This window comes from Macrotis lagotis, chromosome 1, assembly GCF_037893015.1.
Source record: "Macrotis lagotis isolate mMagLag1 chromosome 1, bilby.v1.9.chrom.fasta, whole genome shotgun sequence".
NCBI lineage: Eukaryota > Metazoa > Chordata > Mammalia > Peramelemorphia > Peramelidae > Macrotis > Macrotis lagotis.
The window spans coordinates 595657029-595669160 of record NC_133658.1 but is presented as its reverse complement, the minus strand read 5'-3'; the positions used below and the strand labels follow the sequence as shown (position 1 = coordinate 595669160).

Sequence of the window (12132 nt, the reverse complement as noted above, 5' to 3'; positions counted from 1 at the left end):
ATTCTTTCCCTCATTGCCTAGCCAGAGTTAGTTAAGCTCGACTGGGGCATGGTCAGTTCTCCCTTCTAGTAGTATTCAGGGGATGGATGGATGGAAGGATGTTTGTGCTTCATTCTTGAAGAAAACCGTGACATCAGGGAGGTGATGCCATGACAAATGCATGAATTGGATTTGAGTGAAGCGGTGCTGTGCTAAGTTACCAGCCTCATATTCAGGGGGTCTTGTTCACTCCCCAAACAACACAGATTCCATGATCTAAAATATGTAGGAGGAAAAAACACATTCCCCTTCCCCTTAGACCCTGCAACCCCAAGAAACAGGTTTGTAGTTGTGGTCTATTTTGTTTGTCCTTTTCAGTTCTAGGTCCCCAGACCCAAGAACTCAAGTCATTGTGACCTTGGAGCCAGAATTCCTGGCCAGATGATTCTGCTAGTTCAACAGAAAATTCCTTAAAGGTCAGAGAGCCAAAAGCAATCCCAGCGGTGCTTCAGACTTGTAGAGTTGCTGCCTTGTAATAAATGAATCAAGCTTTCCTCTTCCCTCCCCAAAGACTGAGGTAGTATATAAGGGGGAGGGGGAGAAATTGTCTCCATCATATTGAGAGTCATAATTATATGTCTGTTCTCACTGTACCTTTGAGGTAAATATGCCTTTGTAAAAATCTGATTAAATTAAAAAGCTTTTGCACAGACAAAACCACTGTAACCAAGATCAAAAGAAATGTAGTAAATTGGGAAACAATTTTTACAACTAGTATTTCTAACAAAGGACTCATTTCTAAAATATACAGAGAACTGAGTCAAATTTAAAAACAAGCCATTGCCCAATTGGCAAATGGTCAAAGAATATGCAAAGGCAATTCACAGATGAGAAAATCAAAGCGATCCATAGTCATATAAAAATTGCTCTAAATCACTGCTTATTAGAGAAATACAAATTAAAGCATCTCTGAGGCACCACCTCACACCTCTCAGACTGTCCAATATGAACAGAAATGACAACAATCAATGTTGGAAGGGATGTGGGAAATCTGGGACACTAATATGTTGGTGGAGCTGTGAACTCATTCAGCCTTTCTGGAGAGCAATTTGGAACTGTGCCCAAAAGACAACAAAAATGTGCATACCCTTTGATCCAGCAATACCACTACTGGGTCTATACCCTGAAGAAATTATGAAAAAGGGTAAAAACATCACTTGTACAAAAATATTCATAGCAGCCCTATTTGTGGTGGGGAATGGCTTAATAAACTGTGGTATATGTGTGTGATGGAACACTATTAGAAACCAGGAAGGATGGGAATTCAGTGAAGTCTGGAAGAATTTGCATGAATTGTTGATGCTGAACGAGATGAGCAGAACCATAAGAATTATTATATACCCTAACAGCAATATGGGAGTGATGATCAATCTTAATGGACTTGCTCATTCCATCAGTGCAACAATCAGGCACAATTTGGGGTTATCTGCGATGGAGAATACCAGCTGTATCCAGAGAAGGAATTGTGGAGTTTGAACTTTTAATTTTAAAAAAATTATCTTATTATGTAATTTTGCTATCTCTTATACTTCATTTTTCTTCCTTGAGGATATGATTTCTCTCTCATCACATTCAACTTAGATCAATGTATACCATGGAAACAATGTAAAGTCTAACAAACTGCCTTCTGTGGGGGGTGGGGGGAGAGAAGCAAGATTAGAGGGAAAATTGTAAAATTCAAAATAAATAAAATCTTTATTTTATTAAAAAAACTAATCTGATTGTTCAGTGGTTAAATAGACCTAGGGTGCTGAGGACCTATAAAATTTAGGGGAAACAGTTGGTGAAGGTTCAAACTCATGGCATAGACTAGACACCCTTTAACTAAAAGTACAAAAAATTCCTAGAGGAAGAGTGAAATGTAGCATCCCAGGCTTTCAGAGAAAAAGGAGCCAGAATCATTGTTACCTTATCTGTGCATATATTGTAACATAGATTGTAAACTTCTTGAGATCAGAAACTGTTTTGTTTTTGGCTAGGTATCTCCATCACTCAGCACATAGTAAGTGCTTAATAAATTCTTTGATTTAAATTTAATCTAAATCTTAGGCTCCTTTTAAGATCCAGATTAAATTCTACTTCTGTGAAAGCTTCCTTCACTCTATTAACCTGCATTAATCTTTTTTCTCCAAATACCTATTGTCCCTTCTCCTCTTCTGACACCTGTAATTTAATGACTTGCGATATCAATTGTGTTGTTGTTTTTGGTAGTTCTTTAACTTTTTGTGCATTTTAACTTGTTTCTGAACTAGTTTCTCAAGTTCAGGGACCAAACATTGCATTTTTTTTAATTCCTACAATAATTTGGATTTACTAATACTTAATCACATGAATTAAAAGTGTAGAATAGACTGATAAGTGAATTCAATGCACATCATGGGACCACATATCTTATATGTATATATGCATATATATATATATATATATATATATATCTTCTGTATGCTTGTTTTTTCTCTCCATTTCCCTCTCTATTTCAGTCTGTCTGCCTTTTTTCATACATTTCATACATGAATGTACATTCACACACATATGCCCTAGGCAATCTTGGAATAACTAGGTAAAAATAGATAATATTTTAACTAGTATTGCTTCCAAAATATAGTGCTTGGATTAATCACATATTCTGAATAATAGTTTCACAACCCAATTGTATAGCCAGTTTTCTGAAGATTAGAATATAATAAAACACTTCACTCTTATTCTGTGCTGAATATAATTGAATCTTTTTTCTTTTTTCTGAGAATTCAGGAAATAGTTCAAGTTATTCTTACTCCTAGAGCCCATTGTCTAGTATACTGTATCCATCTTATAAGTGTCTTTGAAATTGAACTTAATTATTTGAGGGTGATCATTAATTCAGTTATGACTATGATACAAATATTTAAATGTGCCAATGCAAAGAGATTAACAAAATTCCAACAATAACCAAAAGTTTACAATAATTTTATTAACTACCATCATTTTCCTTTTTTTAACTGCAGTCAACTGACAACTGAGACATATTATAAAATATTTAGCTAGACCCATTTTTCTTCCTTTCTCTTCTACTTTCTGTTTGTTACACAATAACAATTCCCCCATAGTGAATATCACTACCCTATCAAATTCTTATTCTAACTAGTTTCTCATCAAAAGAAAATTATGGGGCAGATAGGTGGTACAGTAGATAGAGCACCTGCCCTGGAGTACCTGAGTTCAGATTCAGCCTCAGTCACTTAATAATTACCTAGCTGTGTGGCCTTGGTCAAGCCACTTAACTCCATTTGCCTTGCAAAAACCTAAAAAGCAAAATTAGAATGAAATCAGGATTCTTTGTCAGGGTCTAGAAAAAAGGGATAAATTCACTCAATTATGAGAAACGTTTCCCAGATACCAGGAGTTGGGGGGGGGGCTATCAGATTTTGGAGGTGCTGTGTCTTAATCTGAATTTGTGTTAGAGATAAGAGGAGGGAGATGTGCTCCCCATTTCAAGGTAAGTTGATCCTGAGGTTGTTGGGACTCTTAGCTTAGGAGTAACATTTAAGAGAGGTGCCAGTTCATTTGTACTGTAACACAGGTAAAACTCTGCCTTCTGCCAATATACAGAAACTCTGGAATATTTCTTCAGTGATAGTAGTAAGGTGGTTTCATAGCCAAAAAAAAGGTATTTTTTTTATTTCTGATAAAGAGTTAAAAGTACTTGGGGAGCCACACTAACCAGAATACTCAAAGGAACTGGGAAAAAGGAAATGCTGGGAAAGTCAAGACATCACCACCTACAGGGAACTAGAAGTCTGATATCCTGTGTTGTAGAGGTTAGTATTGCATTGAATATTTCCTTAGCAAGCAGTTTTTCCTATAATTCTCTACATGAACAACATTAATATAAGGCATGCCATGCATTTTATAGTATATACAAAACTTTGGAGAAGGTTGTTTTTATTTTTCACCTTATTTTCTGTTATTAACTTCAACCTGTAAACAAACCTTTTCTTTCTCTTGACTTTGTAGTTCAGATTGTGCTTTCAAGGGGAGTTGAAAACAATACACTTTGGTGTAGGTGTCAGAGATTTTCTGGGTGGAGACAATGACCAGAGGGTATGGGAAGTCTCTCAGGGTATACCTAAATCCTTCTCACCAAGTGAAAGTCTCCAGCACAAGAGTTATAAAAATAATAAACAGCCAGACCAAACATGTGGCCTAGAATGAATATTTTTTAAAAGGCAACCTTTGCCACAATTCCTCTTTGTCCTTTCAAATAAATAGCTACAAGAGGACACTGGTCATGCACAAACACAGATTCTTTGAATTGGAAGGCACCTTAAAAATCATTTAGTCTTAATCTCTCATTTCTTTTCCTTCCAAAACCTAAATGATGAAGGATTAATATCAAATAGGTTGTTCCTTTCCTTAATAAATAAAAACTTATTTTAAGAAGATAAATCCCCAAGAAAATTCTTGAGACATTTAAACTTTAGCTGAAAATGAATGAGCAGTGAATAATGAAACTGGCCCAGCTGATGGATTGCTTGTTGCCTTTCTATTTTCTTTCCCTCCGTCACTGTCAGCCTAAGCATTTTCTTTCCCTGTTCCTGATGTTTTTAGATGAAAATAAAAAAAAATTAAAAAAATACATTTTAGCTTTCATATTAAACAAGGACTTTTGTACCAAGAGAAACTTTTGTAAATTCCAGACAGTCACATGAGTCCACTTGTTTTTCCCTTGATATCCTGGATTTTTCTTTTTCTGTTTGCTAATTATTAAAAACAATTACTTTGAACATCATTTTTTATCATGTCTCTATACAGGGATTCCCATGGTGAAATCACAAATGAAACCTACTGCAAAACTACAGGGGATGCCTTTCACATAAGAAGTCAACTTCAGTGTGAGATCAACTGCCATTCCAACCCTCTGTGCATCAAAAATAAATGTGAAATAGTATATGGGTTTTAGCTTTCCAATACCACATAGCTGCAAGGAAACAGAAAAAAGATTTGAGTTGGTTACACAGGTTTCTCAAAATATCTAGATATTTATGACTTCAAATAAAGTAACTTTAGAATGTGAATGAATTTTTCCATTTTATAATCTTAGCTTTGAATATCTACAGATGGTCAAAGTCAAAACAAACAATTAGACAATATAACAGGCATTTATCAGGTATCTATAATGTAAAAGACTTTGGAACAGGACCAAAAGAATGTGGTTAGAATATTGAAGGGACTCTACCAACAGCACATGCTTTTCCACATTTTTTGGCAGTGTAGTTTATCTCAAAAAGTGATGTAATGTATGACACCCATGGATTTCTTAACCTCTCCAAAGAACAAGTAGCAGAGGAGAATGTTGTATCAGAATTTTTTGTAGTCAAGCTTTTTCATTTTAATTTTACATTTAATTTTTGTTTTGCAGTTATGCCCATTTCCATTGTTGGAAATATCACTGTTTACCTCATATCAATATCAGTACATATAAGTCTTTCCATACTTTTGTTCTTTGATTCTTGCTTCAGTAATATTCCACTGGGTTCATGTACCACAATTTATTTACCTGTTTTACCCAATTGATTATTTTCATCTATTTTGAAAACATAAAAGTATTACAAACATTTTGATATGAATGAGTCCTTTTTGTCATTGACTTCTTTGGAGTGCATACCTAACAGAGGAATCTCTGGGTTAATCATTATTTTCTTTGTCTAATTTCAAGTTACTTTCTAAGACATTCCTAACTTAACCAACAAAGTTTGCCTATCCTTCCCCAACCCCTCCAGAATGAACTATTTCTGTCTAAGGATATCTTTTCCAGTTTTCTGGATGTGAACTGAAACATCTGGGCTATTTTGATTATTTCTTTCATATGATTTTTAAAAATAAATTTTGGGGGGTGGGTAGGTGGCGCAGTGGATGGAACACCAGCCCTGGAGTCAGTAGTACCTGAGTTCAAATCCACCCTCAGACACTTAATAATTACCTAGCTGTGTGGCCTTGGGCAAGCCACTTAATCCCATTGCCTTGCAAAAAATAAATAAATAAATTTTTATTGATTAAAAAAGAATATTGAGGGGACTACAGACTAAGCCTTAAAAAGAATCATTAAAGAAATTAGGACTATTCAGCCTGGAGAAGGCAAAAGATGATATAACAACTGTTGTCAAATTATTGAAGGATTCTCAGACACTTAACAATTATCTAGTTGTGTGGCCTTGGGCAAGCCACTTAACCCCATTTGCCTTGCAAAAACCTAAAAAAAAAACAAAAATTATTGAAGGATTATCATTTGGAAGAAGGTTTAGATTTATCCTGTAACCTAAAAAAAATTATTGAAGGATTATCATTTGGAAGAAGGTTTAGATTTATCCTGTTTGATCCTCAAGATACAGAGGCAAATTTCATCTCAAGGGGAAATTTGTCTTTTAAACCTTACTATATATAATTGGTGCTTAATAAAGTTTTGTTGAACTAAAAGTCAGGGAATTCAGATTGGGTTCATAGAATTAGAGGTCTGTGAATCCAGAATAATATTCTGGATATATACTGTCGGACTAGTTTTACTTAACAATTTTTCTTTTTTTTTAAAGGAAGATTCTATTTCAAAGAGGTTTTATTGGGGAATGACTATAGTATAAAAAAATTGACCACATTATTTAAATTAAAATTTTTAAAAAATCCATATCTTCCTCCTACTTACCCTCAATTGAAAACAAAAGAAAAACAAAAAACCTTTACAAAAGTATATATAATAAAGCAAGACAGATTTCTACTTTGACTATGTCCAAAATGAAGATATATATGTGTAGATCTGACCAAGGCCTTTGATACCATCAGTCGCAGGAGTTTATGGAAAATTATGCCAAAATTTGGTTGCCTGGAAAAGTACATCAGTATTGTATGTCAACTTCATGACCACATGCATGCCTGGGTTCTGGATAGTGGACAAAGCTCTCGAGATTTCCCAGTCACCCATAGAGTAAAACAGGGATGTATCCTTGCTCCCATACTTTTTAACATAATGCTTTCAGTCATATTATCAAACCCCTACACTGAGGATGAACATGATCTCAAGGTCAACTACCTCACTGATGGCAAATTCTTTAACTTGAAAAAGTCTACAAGCCAAGACCAAAGTGGAAGGAATGATGGTGCCTGATCTTCCATTTGCAGATGACTGTGCATCAGTGAAGCCTCTGAAGTTGAGATGCAACAAAGTATGAATCAATTCTCTGCTACTTGTGCTTATTTTGGTCTAACAACTAAGAAAACCCAGGTGCTCCCTCAGCCATTATCACATCATCCATCTGTGGAACCATCAATTACAGCAAATGAAGAAGTTTTGAGTACTATAGACAAGTTCACTTACCTTGACAGTGTTCTTTCCAAGGAAGTACACATTGACAATGAGGTTGACACATGCACTGCCAGAGTTAGCTCAGTATTTAGGAGGCTCCAAAAGAAAGCATGGGAGAGAAGAGGTATTAGACTGACTATAAAACTGAAGGTCTACAGATCCATTGTCCTGACCTCATTGAGTATGCCTGTAAAACCTGGACATTCTACCAGTGCCATGTCAGGAAACTGAATCACTTCCATTTAAATTGTCTTAGGAAGAATCTGAAGATTACCTGGCAGGAGAAGATACCAGACACTGAGGTCCTTTCTCAAGCTGAACTGTCTAGCATTCCAACATTACTACAGAGAGTGCAACTAGGATGGACTCAATATATTGTTAGAATGCCAGGCATTCGCTTGCCAAAAAAAACTATTTTATGGGGGCAGCTAGGTGGCATAGTGGATAAAGCACCAGCCCTGGAGTCAGGAGTACCTGGGTTCAAATCCAGTCTCAGACACTTAATAATTACCTAGCTGTGTGGCCTTGGGCAAGCCACTTTACCCCGTTTGCCTTGCAAAAAAAAAAAAACTATTTTATGGAGAACTTTATAATTGAGTGTACAGCATGAGAGACTGGCAAAGGACCACCCTGCATGGCCTGCCCTCATCAGTGAGGGCATTGAGTTTTATGAGAAGGCAGAATTGAAGTAGCTCAAAGGAAACATGACATACATAAGTTTAGAGTACCCACCCCAGATGTTCACTATTTGTGCCTCACCTGTGGTAGAGCATTCTGAACTTGTATTGATGTGATCACAGTCACAGTAATTTTTCTCAAATATAGTGATGTCATTTTGGTCTTCTTAGATAATGAAAGGCAAGAACATGTGGGGGGGATCTGTATGTATATGTACATATGTATATCTATATGTATATATTTTTATATATGTGCATATATATGTACTCTTTCCTCCTTTGATCAATTCAAATGAAAATAAAGTTCAAGTATGAGCTTCTTCTTGCTTCTTTGTTAGTGTAGATGACTACTTGTGCACAATGATTATAAGAGATAATTTTTCTTAATCTTCTTTTCCCTTCTCTCCTTCCATTCTTTTTTCTTTTTTTAATGGTTTTCGCAAGGCACTGGGGTCAAGTGACTTAACCAAGGTCACACAGCTATGTAATTATTAAGTGTCTGAGGTCGAATTTTAACTCAGGTCCTCCTGACTCCAGGGCCGGTGCTCATCTACTGTGCCACCAAACTGCCCCTCTCTCCTTCCATTCTAAAGATCATCAAGACATACACAATCATGTTCAATCCTTCTGTATAATTAGACTCTCTCTATAGCCTGATGATGCTAAATTTCAGAAGGAACACATATATCATTTCTATATATATATTATAATGGCAGTAATTTATCCTTGTGATTGTTCATGTTTACCTTTTTACATTTCTCTTAACCCTGCATTTGAACTTTAAAAACTGCTACTTCCAGAATAACTAAATATGCTCTGTTTTATTAAGAGTTCATTTTTCAGGGGCAGCTAGGTGGCACAGTGAATAGAGCACCGGCCCTGGAGTCAGGAGGACCTGAGTTCAAATCTAGCCTCAGACACTTAATAATTACCTAGCTGTGTGGCCTTGGGCTTAAGCTCAATTGCCTTGCAAAAAAAAAAAAAAAAAACTTAAAAAAAAGTTCATTTTTCCACTGCATTATTATACTCAATTTTTCTGGTCAAATTATTTTTGTCTATATCCTTTGTCTTTTTTTTTTGGAAAATTATATAACAAATTTTTCACACTTTTATAGTAATGGCTCCTAAATCATGTATAGTCATGACTATGGTTCTTTAGTACTTGAAGTCTTTCTTTCTGGCTACTTGCAATATTTTTTTTCTTTGACCTGGAAGTTCTGGATTTTTGCTATCATGTTTTTGAGTTTCTTTTAGAAGATGACTAGCAAGTTCTTTCTACTTTTCCCTCTTGTTCTAATAGAGCTGAAGAGTTTTCTTTAAGATTCCTTAAAACAGGACACCTAGGCTCTATTTTTTTGATCAAGGCATTTAGAGTATCTAATAATTCTTAAATTTTTTCACCCTGATATGTTTTTGCTATGGAACACCTCATATTTTCTGCCTTTTTTCAGTTTTCTGACTTTCTTTTAATAGTTCTTGCTGTCTCTTGGATTCATTAGCTTCTGTTTGATCCATTTGAATTTTTAAGGAGTTTGCTACTTCAATAAGATTTTACACATCTTATGCCAAAATATTAATTTTGTTTATATTTCTTTCTTCCATAGATCCCCAATTCTTTGTTAAATAATTTTTCTTCTACCACTCTCAATTCTTTGCCCAATTCTATTTTTTAAAATGGCATTTTCTTTGTCCATTTGGTCAATTGTATGTTTTGATTTTCTTCAGCTATTTCTTTTCCTAATTCTTTTACTTGATTTTAAAAATCCTTTTTTGAACTCTTCTTTTTTTTTAAGGCTTTTTGCAAGGCAGTGGGGTTAAATGGCTTGCCCAAGGCCACACAGCTAGGTAATTATTAAGTGTCTGAAGTCAGATTTGAACTCAGGTACTCCTGACTCCAGGGCTGGTGCTCTATCCACTGTGCAACCTAACCACCCCTGAACTCTTCTAAGAAGACTTTTTAGGCTTCAGACCAATAAATATTCTCTTCTGGGGTTACCCATGCAGGCCTTTTTCCAATCTCCTTTTCTAAGATGTTTTGATCTTCCTTATTGCTATGGTAGTTTTCTATGTTTAGGGTTTTTATTTCTGTTTCTTACTCATGTTTAGTCTAATTCATGCTTTTTTAAAGTTGAACTCTGCTCCTGGACCACAGCAGGACATTGTTCCAAGGTCTGCTCATCGAGTTTCTGAGCCCTGAGGTCTCAGATGTTAACAGTTTCCCACCTGCACTGATATGGCCCAATCTAGTCCCACCTGTCATGCTGGGTTCTGTGATTCTCATTTTGCTGTCTGTGCCAGTGTTGTAGCCCTCTCATTTGATCTGCTGACCTGCCAATCTTTGCTGTGACTGAGTCTCCCACTGGCTTCCCCTCACCCACCTATGCTAGACAATGCCCCCCCCCCCCCCCCCCCCCCCCCGCCTCTACCCCAGGGAGACTGACCTTTCCTGAAGTCCCTCCAAGAGATCTCAAGCTAGGAAATTGGTTCACTCTCTTTTTGTGAGTTCTATCACTCCAGAAATCATTTAGAAGCTTGATTAATGTTGTTTCTGAGGGACACTGGGAAGAGTTCAGGGAAGTTCCTGGCTTTTCTCTGCCATCTTAACTCTGCCCCCACTCTCATTTCATTTATAAAAACATCCATTCCTTTCAGAAATTTTAGTTAATTCATGTAAAAGTTTTATTTTGAGCCTTGGTTTGTAGATGTTGTGAAGTCATTTTCTTCTTCTAGATTTGTGTCTTGACCATACCTATAAACATAATAGTTGTTTATGGTGGGGTTCTTTTTTATCTTCCCATTCTTCCAGGCTACCTCACTTTATGTCTGGGTTGGTTTGTTGTTACTTCCATTTGGAATTTAATATTATGTAGTTCCAAAATCACAGGGACAGCTCAAAAAGAACCTTGATCCAAGGTAAAGACTGCCCTGCCAATACTGAACTCCAAGTACCTGACCTGGATTTGCTAGACTCAGCCACTATTCATTAGCTGGAGAGCACTATGAGTTCAGAGTGACAAACCAAAAAATTCCCTTTGGTCTGGAATTTCCTCCCTAGTTATTCTGTGGGTTTCCATCTGGACTAGAATTTGGAAGTGAGACTCCTCTCTGCTTCTGAGGTCATCCACACTGCTCCTATTTACTTCCGAACTGCCTCTTTCAGTCTGCAGTCCAGGGTCCAGCCTATTCCACCATCTTAGCTCCACAATAATAAAACTTTTGAAATTTAGCATTGGTTGACTTATTGAAATAAATTTGAAGTGTCTAGGGACTAGGTAGGTGGTGCAGTGGATATAACACTGACCCTGGAGTCAGGAGGACCTGAGTTCAAATCCAGTCTCAGACACTTAATAATTGCCTAGCTATGTGACCTTCGGCAAGTTACTCTTTTATTTTTTTTTTATTGATTTTGAATTTTACAATTTTTCTCCCAATCTCCCTTCCCTCCCCTCACCCCCCCACAGAAGGGAGTCTGATAGTCTTTACATTGTTTCCATATTATACATTGCTCAAAATTGAATGTGTTGAAAGAGAAATCATATCCTTAAGGAAAAAATAAAATATAAAAGATAGTAAATATAAGATAACTTTTTTAAAATTAAAGGTCTTTGGTCTTTGTTTAAACTCCACAATGCCTTCTTTAGATACAGATGATATTCTGTATATCCATGCAGATACCCTAAAATTGTCCCTAATTTTTGCGCTGACGAAATGAGCAAGTCCATTAAGACTGATCATCAACCCCATGTTGTTGTTATGATGTACAATGTTCTTCTGGTTCTGCTCATCTCAGCATCAATTCATGAAAATCCCTCCAGGCTTCTCTGAATTCCCATCCCTCCTGGTTTCTAATAGAACAATAGTGTTAATAATGTACATATACCACAATTTGTTCAGCCATTCCCCAATTGATGGACATTCATTCAATTTCTAATTCCTTGCCACCACAAACAGGGATGCTATGAATATTTTTGTACAAGTGATATTTTTACCCTTTTCCATAATCTCTTCAGGGAATAGACCCAGTAGTGGTATTGCTAGATCAAAGGGCATGGACATTTTTATTGCCCCTTGGGCATAATTCCA

General features: G+C 36.2%; 1 long non-coding RNA gene across 1 annotated transcript; it reads left to right on the top strand.

The window, feature by feature from the left end:
• Positions 1–465: 465 nt before the first annotated feature.
• Positions 466–5207, top strand: LOC141521757 (uncharacterized). Its single transcript, XR_012478049.1, has 3 exons — positions 466–556; positions 3710–3836; positions 4831–5207. It is a non-coding gene; the product is annotated as an uncharacterized LOC141521757 (long non-coding RNA).
• The last annotated feature ends 6925 nt before the right edge of the window (positions 5208–12132 follow it).